The sequence below is a fragment of the Odocoileus virginianus genome, chromosome 5, assembly GCF_023699985.2.
Source record: "Odocoileus virginianus isolate 20LAN1187 ecotype Illinois chromosome 5, Ovbor_1.2, whole genome shotgun sequence".
Classification (NCBI taxonomy): Eukaryota; Metazoa; Chordata; class Mammalia; order Artiodactyla; family Cervidae; genus Odocoileus; species Odocoileus virginianus.
Window position 1 is genome coordinate 90,514,935 of NC_069678.1, and position 16,650 is coordinate 90,531,584.

The 16,650-nt window shown below is 35.0% G+C and overlaps 1 protein-coding gene across 5 annotated transcripts in view; it reads right to left on the bottom strand.

Annotated features, from left to right (window-relative positions):
- ZMYM4 (zinc finger MYM-type containing 4) overlaps window positions 1–16,650 on the bottom strand; it is a 153,891-nt gene that overhangs the window by 94,534 nt on the left and 42,707 nt on the right. The window contains exon 1 of one of the 5 annotated variants that reach the window (XM_070468413.1): window positions 5,269–5,368. The exons of the other annotated variants lie outside the window; for them this stretch is intronic. The gene's annotated coding sequence lies outside the window, so the exon portion shown is untranslated. Of the gene's footprint in view, window positions 1–5,268; window positions 5,369–16,650 lie in introns of those variants that run through there. 5 annotated transcript variants of the gene reach the window in all.

Sequence of the window (16,650 nt, forward strand, 5' to 3'; positions counted from 1 at the left end):
ATTCCATTGGAAAATGTACGGGAAAGCCCATAGGTATATGTCAGGGAATGTTTAACAGAAGGATTCCTATGTGGTGTTTCTCATAAATCCTGTTTCTTATCAGTTTCTGGCAACAGAAACAAGTGGAACAGTACGCCACTCCCAGGACTGAGGACATAGGATGAGACAAGAATGAATCTCCTTCAGTAAACATTCTCCTTACAACAAAACTGCTTAGTCTCGACCCTCATTCTTGAGATATGGATTGTCTCTGACCCTATGACCATTGTTAATCCCTTGTTCCCTTGGTAACAGTTGCTGTACCTTTGATTTTCTGATCTTTATCACTGTTGAAAGAAATTCCTTGTACAGCAGCCTATATATATTCACAGAAAGATCATGAAAGCACCTTTGCTCCATCAGAGCTTGGGTCCCCATGTCTCTCTCTCTCTCTCTAACTAAGCTCATTCTCCTGCCCGGGCTTTCAAGATCTCCTCGAGAGGGCGCCCTGTGCCTTCGTGATTGGTACAAGTCCTGTTGTAGGGTCTTATTGGTTCTCTGCATAAACCAGGGAGTATCAGCTTCTTTCACTTTCTTATCATCGACTGCGGACCACCAGGTTCCAGTCCATTAAAGGACCGCAACAAGTGGCGCCTGAACAGGGACCTGGTATACATGGCATTTCAGACAGAATGCCTCAGGGCCTACTGAGGTCAGTAAGTACTAAGACACGGGTTAAACGGCTGGAAAGGCCCATCATTTTGCTACTTTACTTCACCATTTGTTTAAAGCTCAGGGACTTTTGGTTTTGTGCCAACGAATAGAGGCTTGCCTTTAAACACTGGTTGAATGTAATCCTTGGTTCCCTGATAAAGATAGTTTTGATTTAGATATTTAGCACCAGGTCAAAGAAAATGTTGAACAAGCCGCCAGACAGAGAAAAAATATTCCAATTGATTTCTGGCCCCTATGAGCTCTCATTAAAGCTGTAATTCTGCCATTTCAAGGTAATTCTAGCCCTCCCAATATTCGACAACAGACAAAACATGAATATAAATTAGATGATGAAACTTTACAAAAGGCCCAATTAAAACAACATAAAATATTTCAAAAATTTCCTACCAATCCTACTCCGTCTGCTCCAAATTCTCCTCCTCTGCCAATAGGCACAACTCCAAAAGTCTCTCCTTTGCTAGAACCTAGTAATTATGATAACAACTCTCCTGAGACACCTTTTGACACCAAAACTGGCAATACTTTTTTAGATAATAATGATAAGTCCTTAACACAGACTCACATTTGCAAACAATTGACATTTACTCACTCTCCTTTGCGACAGAGGCTCTCTAAATTGCTGGCTTTACAATCTCAAGTCTCTGAGGCCAATGATCTTTTTGCCTTTCCTATGTTAAAAAAATGTTAATGCTCAAAGACAACTAATACCTCAATATGAAGACATTGATTTTTCTCACATACAATAAATGAAAAAGGCTATAACTATGTACGGCATTCATTCACGTTTCGCTAAAGAACTTCTAAACGCTATGCCATCTTCTATTAAAAATTTTATTCCTTATGATTGGCAAATTTTAGTAAGAGTTCTCCTTTAACCAAGAGAATATCTTCAATGGACAATGTGGTTTCACGATATAGCCAGAGATCACACTAACAAGAATGCTCGAGCTGGCACTCCCCAAAACCAAATTACTTTTGAAATGTTAACTGACACTGGAAAATTTGATGCCATAGAAGCTCAAATACAATGCCCTCCCTTGTTACATGAACAATTAACAACAACGGCCCTTTAAGCTTAGGATCAAACTACTCCTCAAGGAGAGCCTACCAGTAGCTACACTAAAATATTACAAGGACCTAATGAAAATTATGCTGATTTTTTAGCTAAATTAGAAACTGCTATTTCCTGTACTATAACTGGAGAAGAAAAAAAAAACAGCTAGAGAAATTACCTGCTTATGAGAATGCAAGTCAGAAATGTCAAAAAGCTATCACTCCAATTCGTGAGACTGGAACTATTATTGATTATTCGAAGGCTTGTCGCAATCTAGGATCAGAAACTCAAAAGATGCAAAAGCTAGCTGAAACAATGGCTACCGCCTTGAGAAAGGAAAATGAAGGATGTTTTACCTGTGGAGATAAGAAGATAAAAAGGGACTGCCCTAAGAAGGCTAATAAAAGACCTCCAAAAATCTGCCCTCGCTGCTGTAAAGGAATGCACTGGGCCAAAAAGACTGTAAATCTAAATTTGATATTGAAGGAAAACCTATTCCAGAAAACTCTTAAGCAGGGGACCCCCCAGGTCCCCTTCAGCCAAAGCCAGGGGCAAATTCCATCTTTTCCCTCAAACCCTCAACATCCAGCAATGCTGCCATCGATATACCAGCCCTAAATGATTTTCTCCTTTACCCTCAAGCAGTCCTTTTTAGAATACCTACCAGACTTTTTGGGCCCCTGACCCCAACAAACCTTCAGTCTTTTACTTGACCGATCCAATTTGACTTCTAAAGGAATCACTGTTCACCCTGGAGTAATTAATTCAGATTTTAAAGGAGAAGTTCAAATCATGATGTCATCTCAGAATATGGCAATTCATAAAGGGGGACAAAATTGCTCAATTACTTCTTTTGCCTTACATTTCTGTTAACTCCTCTAATGATATACGGACAGGCAGATTTGGCAGTACAGATTAAAAACAATCCTTATGAACATCAGTGGTATCTGAATATGTCCGATCAAATATAAATATCAAAATTATTGGTAAGATATTTTCTGGTCTCCTTGACACTGGATCTGATATTACTATTATTTCCAAATACTTATGGCCCAAATCCTGGCCTATACAAAAAAATCTCTTGTCAAACTGCAGGAATTTCTCAAACCAAACTACAAGAAATATATCAAAATGTTCAAATATACCCACATGAGCAACCAAAAAGCCATCCTAAAACATTAAGACATTATGTGATAGATGCACCACTTAGTCTAATAGGAAGGGATTTACTTATGCAATGGCAGACTCAGATATACATTCACATTTTTCCTGGGGGCCACTGCTCATTTTACAAACAAAACAGTTATTAGAATAACTTGGAAGAATGACGAACCTATTTGGACAGAGCAATGGCCTCTTACAAAAGAAAAATTACAGGCTACTAAAGAACTTATAGACACACAATTAGAACTGAAACATATTGAGGAATCTTTCTCTCCTTGGAACTCTCCTATTTTTGTTATAAAAAAGAAATCTAACAAATGGCGTCTTTTAACAGACCATAGAAAAGTTAATACATTTACAAAACCTATGGGTGGATTGCAACCAGGGATCCCATCACCTACTACTATTCCTCAAAACTGGCACATAATTGTTGATTTACAAGATTGCTTTTTTAATATACCTTTACACCCTTTAGACCGAGAGAGATTTACTTTCTCCCTCCCTTTTCTTATCACATCGAGCTTCATAAAAGATTTCAATAGACTATGTTACCTCAAGGTATGCTTAACAGTCCTACTATTTGTCAAAATTTTGTAGCCAAGGCTTTACACCCAATGTGACAACAATTCCCTCATGCATATATCATTAATGATATATGTGACTACAAAAAAGAGAAATGACATTTTTGACACTGAATGGCCATGATATTAAGACTCCAGAAAAAACTGATTAAAATAAAATCTTCTTTGAAATTACAAAACCAGTCCTTCTTACACGTGCAATTAGGAAAATATTGACTTGCTAAAATACTTTTTTGGAGCTCCAATTCTGCCTAGGAAACAAAAACAGGCCTAAGAAAAAAAACTAAAATTAAGTCTTATCATGTCCTTGGGATACAAAGCCCACTCTGTGTGGGATTCAAACCATAAACAAAATGGTAAAACTCAAAAAATAAAGAAAAAAAAAAAAAGATAGGACAAAAGGATATTTTAAATTTCAAACAGAAAACTATGTCTGTCTGTCTATCTAAATTTATCTATGTCTCAATGTATGTTTTTGTTTTTGGATAATATGAAATTAATTTATAAATGAGCTCTATTTAAATTCAGGTTCACATGAACTTAAAAATATTCAAAATTAAATATAATATTTGTTTGCTAATCTAATTAAGACATGTCTTAAATCATCAACATTGTATAATACTTTTATTATGCCTAGGTTTAAGGTAAACTAAATTTGTCAACAAAAAAGTAACACTTTATATATATATGAGATGAAAACTTTTAGATGAACTCTATTAAAAATAATTATATTTTAAAAATATCTATCTAAAATAATCTCTTAGGATTGGGATAACTTAAATTTCTAGAGTTATACTAAAGTAAATGATAAAAGTTTATTAAATAGCTAAATCATTTCCAACTAAAATAAGATTTTAAAGCATTAATTACCAAACACTAACTTCCTCTTACAAAGTTTTTCTTACAGAAAAACTAAAGAGATTTTAGACTATTAATAAATATATATATATATTTATATAAAAAATAAATATATATACAATATAAATATAATAAATATATTCACCAATCTATAAAATGCTAATATACAAGACACTTCATCGTTGCTAAAGAAAAATAAGATATATGTTTTTAAGATGTATGTTTTTAATAAAAAGGTATAAGGAATAACAAATAGAATGATGAATACAAAAGTATAAAAAAGGTTTATGACAAATGGAAGAGACTTTTATGGCAAATGGATATAACTCATTACCCTGAACTTTCTTCCTCTTCCTTCTTACATGTCTCAATTGATACAAATGCTTCTTTTATAAGGGCCACACCTCTCCGAGGTGAAGCTACACGATATGTTATAACCCACCTGTTACCTTACTTTACAATAATGAGAACACCTAATTCTATAAAAAAAGACAATGGCCCCTACTTCTGGACAGTTCAAACAATTTTTACATTCATTCTCCATTAAACAGATTACAGACATTCCTTATAATCCACAAACACAAGACATACTTAAATAAACACATCACACACTGAAACTACAAATAAAAAAAATTTTTAAAGAGGAAATACACATTAACATTTTTATCTTCCTTATCCAGAACAGACTTTACTAGATTCCAATGCAATATACTTTAAGTCTATAACTATTGTTAATATAGCTTTATTTGTTTTAAAATTTTTTAAACTTACCACAAGGAGGTATTTTGACAAAAACAGAAAAACATTTCGAGGCATTAAAGGACATCTCCCTTCCTCTGCCCATCTGGTATCAAGACAGGTTAACTAATCAATGGGAATCGAAGAAACCAATCTTACAGGGAAAGGGGTATGCTTGTATTTCTCCAGATGGATCCAACGAACTCACAAGGCTTCCTCTTCGTACGATTCAACCGAAGGGGGGCCCCCAGCATTCAAACTAGAGATGAAACAACAAAAACCCCAAGAGGAAGAAATTCCAATACAAGCCATGGCAGCTTTAAAAATTTCCCATTAGAAGACTAATTAACATTTCTATAGGCTATGAAATCCTTCCGTTATGCATGGGCCCAACAAAATTATGTATTAATGTTAGTCGACAAACATGGGCTTTCATCCTGCCTCCAAAAAGGAACTTAACACACATTGCTTGCACTGTTTTCTGCCCTGTCTTTTTATGAAAGCCATGTCAATACTACCAGAACTCTAGGAAAAGGACAAAAGTTAGAATGTAAGGGGTTTACTTAAAAAGACTTTAAATATACTCCTATTTATTGAGATAAATGTCAAGCTAAATCAGGGAAATTAATGTTTATGGGCAGTTACACCATTGTTGATTGGGGACCCCATGGTATATGGTTATCTAACTGCTCAGATGATATTAACAGCACTATATGTGACTATGCTACTCAAGTAGCATAGACGGTTACTAACACTACAATGGAGCGTTAGCATGACAAAGGACTTCTTGGGTGCCTTGACAGTGGAATGGCCCCCCCTCATCCTCAAATCGTCCTCGAGAAACAGATTGGACCTAAACAATGGGACATCTGGAAACTTGCTGCAAGCACCGAAGAGCTTGGAACTTAGACTGGGCATTTCACAGGGACCAATCGTAGTCACAGTAACTATTTCTTTAGTTACAATCAATCATGTTTCATAGAAGATTTTGTTCCCCTTCCTTTTGTTCTAGCTATAGGGAGTTTACAATTCAATAAGACTTTACGTTCTATAACTTGTATAAATTGCAAATTATACACTTGTCTTAAATATTCTGTTATCCTTAAGAAATGAATCCCATATATATGAATTTAAAAAGATGGTAACGATAACCCTATATGCAAAACAGAAAAAGAGACACAGATGTACAGAACAGACTTTTAGACACTGTGGGAGAAGGCGAGGGTGGGATGTTCAGAGAGAACAGCATCGAAACAAGTATACTATCAAGGGTGAAACAGATCATCAGCCCAGGTTGGATGCATGAGACAAGTGCTCAGGGCTGATGCACTGGGAAGACCCAGAGGGATGGGAAGGAGAGGGAGGCGGGAGGGGGGATCGGGATGGGGAACCCATATAAACCATGGCTGATTCATGTCAATGTATGGCAAAAACCACTACAATACTGTAAAGTAATTAGCCTCCAACTAATAAAAATAAATGGAAAAATAAATAAATAAATAAAATTTAAAAAAAGAAATGAATCCCTTTTGATTCTTCGATCTCGACATAGTCTGTGGTTACCAATAAATCTCCAGCAGCCCTGGGAAGAAGGTCCCATGGCTGGACTTGCTTCCCGGTTACTTACTAAACTGCTCTGGTGATCTAAACGATTCATTGGATGGCTGATTCTTGGCATTTTGGGATTAATAGCTATTTGCACCACTGCTGCCATCACTGTCATTGCTTTACAAACCTCAATTCAAACACATAATTTTATCCAAAATTAGACTAAAGATGCTCATACTATGTGGGCCACTCAGGCTCAGATAGATGAGGATATTCAAAATGAAATACAGGAACTTAAAACAGCCATCAAATGGGTTGGAGATCAATTAACAAATGTACAAAAACAGGTGGTACTGAAAAATGATTGGAATTCTACTCAATTTTGTGTTACTCCTGTTCAATTCAATCATAGTGCCTACAACTGGGAACAAATCAAATTTCATTTACAAAACATACATGATAATGTCTCTCTGAATGTACAATTATTACAAAAAGAAATCTTTGAAACCTTTTCTAAAAATCTGCCCTCTTCCACTAATTTGGAAACTTTAGCTGAACAACTAGCTGATCAATTATCTGGGCTAGACCCACGCGGATGGTTTTAGAACATTACTCACAGCATCGGATCTGGAACTATAACTTTGGTAAGTGTCTTGACAATTATATTTGTTATTTACCATTGCTTTTATACAAAAATTGCTAAAACTCAATAAACTCAAATGGTCAAGACCCTTTTTACAAATATAATAAATAAATAAGGGGGAATTGTCAGGGAAAGTTCAACAGGAGGATTCCTACATGCTGTTTCTCATAAATCCTCTGTTCCTTATCAGTTTCTGGCAACAGAAACAAGTGGAACAGCACGCCGATTCCAGGACTGAGGTCATAGGATGAGACATGCATGAATCTCCTTTAGTAAACACTCTCCTTACAACAAAACTGCTTAGTCTTAGTCCTCTTTCTTGAGATATGGATTGTCTCCTGACCCTATGACCATTGTTAATCCCTTGTTCCCTTGGTAATGGCTGCTGTACCTTTGATTTTCTGATCTTTATCACTGTCGAAAGAAATTCCTTGTACAACAGCCTATATATATATATTCACAGAAAGATCATGAAAGCACCTTTGATCCATTAGAGCTTGGGTCCCCGTGTCTGTGTCTTTCTCTCTCTCTCTCCCTCCCCCTCCAGCTAATTCTCTGAAGCGTAGAAACCCGCTGAGCTCATGCTCCTGCCCGGGCTTTCAAGACCCCCTTGAGAGGGCGCCCTGTGCCTTCTGAGCAGTACAAGCCCTGTTGTAGGGTCTTATTGGTTCTCTGCATAAACCAGGGAGTATCAGCTTCTTTCTCTCTTTCACTTTCTTATTGTAGACTGCAGACCACCAGGTTCCGGTCCATTAAAGGACCGCAACAGATACACACTACAGAATAGTTTTTCAAGTAACTGTGTGAAGAAAACAGTATTTGATGATTGATAATGAGATAATTTGTTACTATTATGGCAAGAAACAAACTAGTTCTCTAACCCAAACCATAAAACAGTTAAAACAGTTAATTCTACTAGAATTCAAAGAGCTATGTGTTAAAGGTAAAACCAATGAGCATTTTAGGAAACAACATGAAATAGCTTTCTGATATCAGCCTAGAAAAGGTTTACTTAAATAAAAATTTTTTAAAAATCAAGTCATAAAGGAAAAGACTATTTATTATCATTCAGATACATTAAAATTGATTTCTGTTTATGCAAAGACTTATTAGGTCAAGTCATGACTTAGGAAAATTTATTTTTCATATTTATAACTGACAAGTTTCTTCTTTAGGATATTTATAGAACTCCTACAATGCAGTTAAGAGAAGGTCAGCAATGCAACAGCAAGTGGGCAACAGATTTTGCAGTAGAGGAACCAGAAACAGCCAAAAACATGAAAAAATATTCAACTAAATTATTAATCAGTTAAATATAAATATTTAAAAAATGAATTTCATGTTATACCTAGTATAATTACAAAATATTTAATTCTAGTAATAAGTATTGTCCAGATGCATAGTGACCAAAACTCTAAACAATGGCAGAAATATAAACAAATGAAAACAGTAAATTTTGCAGTTCTAGTAAGTTGAGAATGTATACATCCAATGCCTGAGCAATCATCTTCCATATACACTCTAGAGCAGGGGTATGTAAATTATGTCTGCATGCTAAATCCAAAAGCCACCTGTGTCCTATCTACATAACCCATGAGCTAAGAATGATTTTCACATTTTTAAACAGTTAAAAAACAAAACAGACACATATAATGCTAAATTCAAAATTCAGTGTCAATAAAGTTTCATTGGAAACAAACACGAATCTCTTCATGTACTGTCTATGGCTGCTTTCATGCTGAAAAGACAGAGTTGAATAGACTGCAACAGGGATGGCATAATGTCTAAAATATTTATTATCTGGTCTTTTAGAGAAAAAGTTAGCCAATTCCTGACCTAAACCAAAAGATTCTAAACTTGTTTCTTGACAGAGACTCACCATAATAGATTTTACATGAATTCCATACATGATACTTTCTTATTCGAATCAGAAGCCATACAAGGATGTTCATAGAAGAAAGATTAGCAATGGAAAAACTAGAAATATCAAAAAGTCTATAAATGGTAAAGTAGATATTGAATTTGTGATATATTTTAAACAGAAGATCTAAAAGTATGTAACTCCTAAAAGAAAACACAGGGAAAAACTTTCATGACATTGGATTAGGCAATAAATTTTTGTATATGACACCAAAAGCACAGGCAACAAAAGCAAAAATAAACAAATGGGACAAACAATTTTTAAAACTTCTGCACATCCAAAGAAACTATCAACAGAGTAAAAGGGCAACACATGGAATGGAAGAAAGTATTTGCAAATCATACATATGATAAGGAATAATATCCAGAATACATAAAGAACTCATAAATCAACAGTAAGAATAAAAATTCAAAAATGGTCAAAGGACTTGAAAAACACATTTCTGCCAGAAGACAAATGGCCAACAAGCATATCAAAAGGTGGTATCTGTAGCATTACTCACACAGACCAAGAGGCAGAAGCAACCCAAATGCCCATCAATAGGTAAACAAATAAACAAAATGTGGTATTATCCATACAACAGTAAATTATTACTCATTCTTAAAAAGGAAGGAAACCCTAATACATGTTACAACACGTATAAACCTTAAGAGGAGAGGGTATTTTTGTTCAGTGGGTATAGAAATTTCAGTTTTGCAAGACAAAATAGTTCCAGAGATTTGTTGCACAAAAATGTGAATGTACTTAATATTAAGAAACTGTAACTTAAAAATTATTAAGATGGTAAATTCTGCATTATGTGTTTTTTACCACAATTAAAAATAAATAAACAGAAATTATTAGGGTGAGCATTAATAATGAATTACTATACATCAGTGATGAATGAATGAGCTAAACAATGCATACAGACAAATATCAACTATAATGAAAAAACAAAGTGGTAACATATAGAATGATTCAAAAATAATACAAAATTCATAAGTAAGCAAAACCAAACAATATACTGATCAATAATGAAAATGTGATTTAAAACTATAAAGACAGGCAAGGAAAAATGGCAATAAATTCATATTTATCAGTAACAATTATAAATGTCAATGGAGTAAAAGTTGCAATCAAAAGACACATAATGGCTGAGTGGATAATAAAACAAGAACAGATAGTTATACTGCCTACAAGAGACCCACTTTAGGGCAAAAGACATGAACAGATTGAAAGTGAGGGGATGGAAAAGGTATTTCATGTAAATGGAAATGACAAGAAAATGATAGCAACATTCAGAAAAAAATGATTTTAAAACAAACGTCATAAAAGTCATAAAAAAAGGACACTATATAATGACAAAAGGATCACTTAATATAGGAGCACCTAAACACATAAAATATTGTACTAACAGACATAAAAAGAGAAATTGATGGGAACATAACAATAGTAGAGATTTTAAAACCCCAGTGACATCAATGGACAGATTTTTCAAACTGAAAACCAATAAGCCAACAGAAACTCTAAATGATATAATAGAATAGCTAGACTTAATTCATATCTGTAGGACATTACATCCAAAAAAACCAGAACACATATAGGTCATGAAACACTCTAGAATAGATGACATTCTAGGGTACAAAATAAGCCTCAACAAATTTAAGAGAACAGGAATTATTTCAAGCATCTTCTCTGACCACAAAGGCATGAAATTAGAAATCAATCATAGGGGGCAAAAGAAATTACATGGAGACAAAACAACATGCTACTAAAAAATTAATGAGTCAACGACCTCAATGAAGAAATCAAAAAATATCTCAAGATAAATGTCAATGAAAAAAAAAAAAATGTCAATGAAAACACAACCATATATGGAGCTTCCCTGGTGATACAGTGGTTGGGACTCCACACTTCCACTGCAGGGGCGTGCCATAGAGCACCGCCAAAAACAAAACAAAATAAAAACACAGCCATACAAAATCTCCAGGATGCACCAAAAGCAGATCTAACAGGGAAGTTCATAGCAATATAGGACTGCTTCAAAAAAGAGAAATCTCAAATAAACAACCTAACCTACAACCTAAAAGAGTTAGAAAAAGAAGAACAAACAAAACCTAGTATCAACAGAAAGAAGGAGATAATAAAAATCAGAAAGGAATAAATAAGAGACTTTTTAAAAGACAGGAAAAAAAAAACAACAATAAAACCAACAGCTGATATTTGGAAAGGATAAACAAAATTGACAAATCTCTGACCAGTCTCAAGGAGAAGAAAAGAGAGCTGACCCAAATAATCAAAATAAGAAATCAAAGAGGAACAATAACAACTGATGTAGAAGAAACTCAAAAAATCCTAAGCAATTACTATGAATAGGTATATGATAACCTAGAAAAAAAACACAAGTTTCTAGAAAGATACAGCCTGCCAAAACTGAGTAAGAAATAGATTATTTGAACAGACCAATCTCTAGAAGTGCAATAGAATTTGTAATTAAAAAAAAAAAACAAACTCCTTGCAAACAGACGTTTAGGACCGTATGGCTTCACTGGGGAATTCTACCAAACATACAAAGAACTCACACCTATACTTCTCCAACTCTTTCAAAAGACTGAAGAGGAGGGAATACTCTCAAAGTCATTCTATGAAGCCACCTACACCCGAATACCAAAACCAAACAAAAACAATACAAAAGAAGAAAATTACAGGCCAGTATCTATGATGAATACAGTACAAAAATCTTAACAAAATATTAGCAAACAATTCAATAATATATAAGAAGGATCATACAACGTGAGCAAGTTGAATTCATGCCAGGGACAGGACAGTTCAACATATGCACATCAATGTGATATCCCACATCAACAAAAGAAAAGACAAAAGCCAATAGATGCAAAAAAGCATTAGATAAAATTCAACACCCATTCATAATAAAAACTCACCAAAACAGGTGCAGAGGGAACATATTTCAACATAATAAAAGCTATTTATGACAAAACCACAGTCAACGTAACAGCCCACAGTGAAAGTCTAAAAGCCTTACTGCTAAATTTTGGACCAGTACAAGCATGTCCACCCTCATCACTTCTCTTCAACATAGTATTGGAAATCCTAGCCACAGCCATCAGACAAGAACAAGAAAGCATATCCAAACTGGAAGGGAAGAAGTAAAACTGTCACTGTATGCAGATGATACAATAGTCTATATAAAAAACCCTAAAAATTCCACACAAAAACAATTAGAATAAATGAATTCAGCAGGATAATAGGACACAGTTCAATATATAGAAATCTGTTGCATTTCTTTACACTAACAATGAAATCACAAACAGAAAGTTTAAAAATAATCTCATTTAAAATTGTTTAAAAAAAAAATAGGAATAAATCTAACCAAGGAGGTAAAAGACATATGCTGAAAACTCTAAAATACTGATGTCAGATTTGAAGAATTAATATTGCTAAAATGGCCATACTATAAATATGATCTATTGATTTAATGCAATCCCTATCAAATTATCCATGACATTTTTCACAAATGATCCTAAAAGAACAAATGATCCTAAAATTTACACAGAATCACAAGACCGAGAATTGCCAAAGTGGTTCAGAGGAAAAAGAACAAAGGTAGAGGAATATCATCCCAGACTTCAGACAATATTGCAAACCTATAGTAATCAAAAGATGAAGATATTGGCACAAAAACAAATGTATGGATCAACAGACCAAAGCAGAGAGGCCAGAAATGCGCCCACATTCCTACAGTCAATTAATCCTCAACAAAGGAGGCAAGAATATACAAAGGAGAAAAGACAATCTTTCCAGTAAGTGGTGTTGAGCAAGTTGGACAGTGTCATATAAACCACTGAAGTTAGACCACTCCCTAATACCAGACATTAAAATAATCTCCAAATGACTTAAAAACTTAAATATAAGACATGACACCTTAAATTCCTAGAGGAGAATATAAGCAAACCATTCTCAGACATAAAATTTTTTTTAGATCAGTCTCTCAAGGTAAAAGAAATAAAAGCAAAAATAAATGGAACCTAACCAAACTTAAATGGAGAAGGCAATGGCAACCCACTCCAGTACTCTTGCCTGGAAAATCCCATGGACGGAGGAACCTGGTGGGCTGCAGTCCATGGGGTCACGAAGAGTCGGACACGACTGAGTGACTTCACTTTCACTTTTCACTTTCACGCATTGGAGAAGGAAATGGCAACCCACTCCAATGTTCTTGCCTGGAGAATCCCAGGGACGGGGGTGCCTGGTGGGCTGCCGTCTATGGGGTCGCACAGAGTCGGACACGACTGAAGTGACTTAGCAGCAGCAGCAGCAGCAGCAGCAACCAAACTTAAAAGCTTTTGGACAGCAAAGGAAAACCATTAAAAAAAAAAAAAAAGACAACCTACCTACAGAATGGAAGAAAATATTTGCTAACAATGTGACTGGCAAAGGCTTAATTTCCAAAATAAGCAAACACATCATACAACTCAGTATCAAAAAAACAATGCACTCCAAAAAATGGGAATAAGACCTAAATAGACAATTCTCTAAAGACATACCAGATGGCCAACAGGCACATGAAGAGATGTTCTGCATAGCTAATTACTAGAAACATGCAAATCAAAACTATAATGAGGTATCACCTCACACTGGTCAGAATGGCCATCGTCAGCAAGTTCACAAATAATAAATGCTGGAGAGAGCGTGGAGGGAAAGGAAGCCTCTTACACTGTTACTGGGAATGTAACCTGAGACAGTCACTACAGAAAACAGTCTGAAGTTTTCTTAAAAAACTACAAAGATTACTATATGATCCAGCAATCCCATTTCTGGACATTATCTAGGAAAGATGACACACTCATTTGAAAAGATATATGCACACCAATGTTCATAGCAGCACTATTTACAATAGCTAAGACATAGAAGCAAATTAAATGTTCATCAACAGATGAACAGATTAACATGATACACAACACACTTCCAGATTCTCCCTACTGAGTTTTCAAATCTTCCTAGCCAAGAACCAAGACATTACAGAACAAAAACAAGACATCTCACACGTATCGTTTCTGAATATCGGAGCCACAGATCGACAAGCATAATAAAATTGTCATTTTTAAACCACTAAGTTTATGGTGATCTGTTAGGCAGAACATTATCAGTAATAAGAATGCAAACGCAAGCTATGTTTTATCTCAAATAATTTAGACAGCAGGCTCTAGAAAACTGGTAACTGATTGAAGAAGTGACACTAGAGATAACTAAGTCAAATTTCTAAAACATGCATGTTAGGTACTTAAAATTCTTTCACAAAATAACTGTGAGAAAAGGAGTATTTTCTAAATTAATATTACTTAACATGAAGTTTAAAGATGTATATATTTAAATTAACAAGTAGTTGAATTAACACGATCAATAGACATCTGATTTTCATCTATATGTCTAAGACAACATACACTGTAGATATTAAAAACTTAAGTGTAATCTTTTCATTGGAAAATGGAGAACCCTGTATTTGAATCATCTTATATTTAAACATTTATCTTATACTTTCAACTCTACCAATCTTTTATACTAGTTACCAACATAAACTAAAACTCATATACAACTCACGTCTTCCTTTCAGTCTCAAAGTTTTCCTGTCACCACTCAGTTTTAAAGATAACAATCTTGAAATAAAAGTATAACTTGTTTTCAAATACATATTCCTTTTAGTAAGATAGAAATAAAGCAAAAATTAGTTTAGTCCATTTCATTTGTTCAAAACCTTAATACAATGCTTAATTCAAAAAGAATCTATGTTTCTATTTAATAAACTAGAAAATTATTAAGAATGGTGAGGTGTTTTAAGTTAAAGTCATCTCAGTTTTATACCCATGTTTATATCTTTAAGGACAACTCTAGGTTTTTATTTCAACATTTTCATAAAGATATTCCTTCAAATGCTGGAAGGACAAAAACAATACTCAGCAATAGACCATATAAACAGAAATTTTTATGTAGCTCTGAGGTTTTAAAAAAAAACTGCTCAACTTATTAGTTCTTTTAAAAATTGAGCTGCACTGATAAGATAGACACTTTATAACTCAAACACAAGCTGACACTGACACTCCTGTGTGCTCAGAGTCACTTCAGTTGTGCCTGACTCTGCACCTCTATGGACTGTAGCCTGCCAGGATCCTTTGTCCATGGGGATTCTCCAGACGAGAACACTGGAGTGGGTTGCCATGCCCTCCTCCGGGGGATCTTCCCAACCCAGGGATTGAACCCAGGTCTCCTGTGTCTCCTGAATTGCAAGTGGATTCTTTACTGCTGATAGGCAGCCCCCAAAACCTGTCATGGTTAACACTCATTGAAATATCTCTATATTACTTTACAAAATATTCCTTTATTTCTACCAAATAACAACTACTACTGAAAACCTGTGATTCCAGTGAACTAGGGGGCAGTTCAGAAATAGGTAACAAGAGACTTAAGAGGAGCTTAGAGGAGCTTGGGAGTTAAGATAAACCTGCATTCAAATCCTGGCTGTACAACTTTAAATGTCTCTAAGCCTTAGTTTCCTCCTTAGTAACACAGAAACAGTTGTAATATCTTCATCCAGAGGGTTGTTATGGCAGAGATTACATACTTAGTAACAACTCCCTTTCTCTTCATTAAGAGATCCTTAATTTTACTGTTGGCACCAACAGGCACAGCTAAAGGACAACCCTGGTTTTCTTCAAAATCAGGATGGCTAATGAAGTGGAAACCAATGTATATATGTACAGTTTCTAGGAAAATTCTTTAAGAGGCTGATTCCATTGAGAAGTATGCCTTTTTCCCTTCTCCCTAACCCATCACAAGCTGAAGATACAGCAGGCATCTCAGAACATCAGAGAAATGGAAGCCATATGCTAAGAAAGTGATAAAACCGGAACACCCTGTATTCCTGATAAACAGAGCAATTTTTCATCTAGGCTTCTTTCATATGGAAAATAAGTTTCTATTGTGTTTCTGTTATATCAACACATGGTTGAATCTAATCTACCAGTTATATAATGATCAAGATTTTTAAAAAGTAATACATGTAAAGTTTTTCACAAATAAACTGGTATACTGCAAGTGATCAAAACAATACGAAGCTTTTTAATCCAAAGACTGCACATGAAAATTCAGCAATGCTCTTATTTTCCTGTGAAGTTGTCGAGTCTGTTACAGTCAATGAACTTATTCTATCAGTAAGAAAATTAACCACTGGTAAATGACCAAGTGGTTATCTTTCTTGTTATCGTTTAGTCGCCAAGTTGTGTCTGACTTTTGTGACCCCATGGACTGTAGCCCACCAGTCTCCTCTGTCCATATGATTTCCCAGGCAAGATACTGGAGTGGGTGGCCATTTCCTCTTCCAGGGGATCCTCCCACCCAGGCAGGGACTGAAACTGCACTGGCAGGTGGGTTCTTC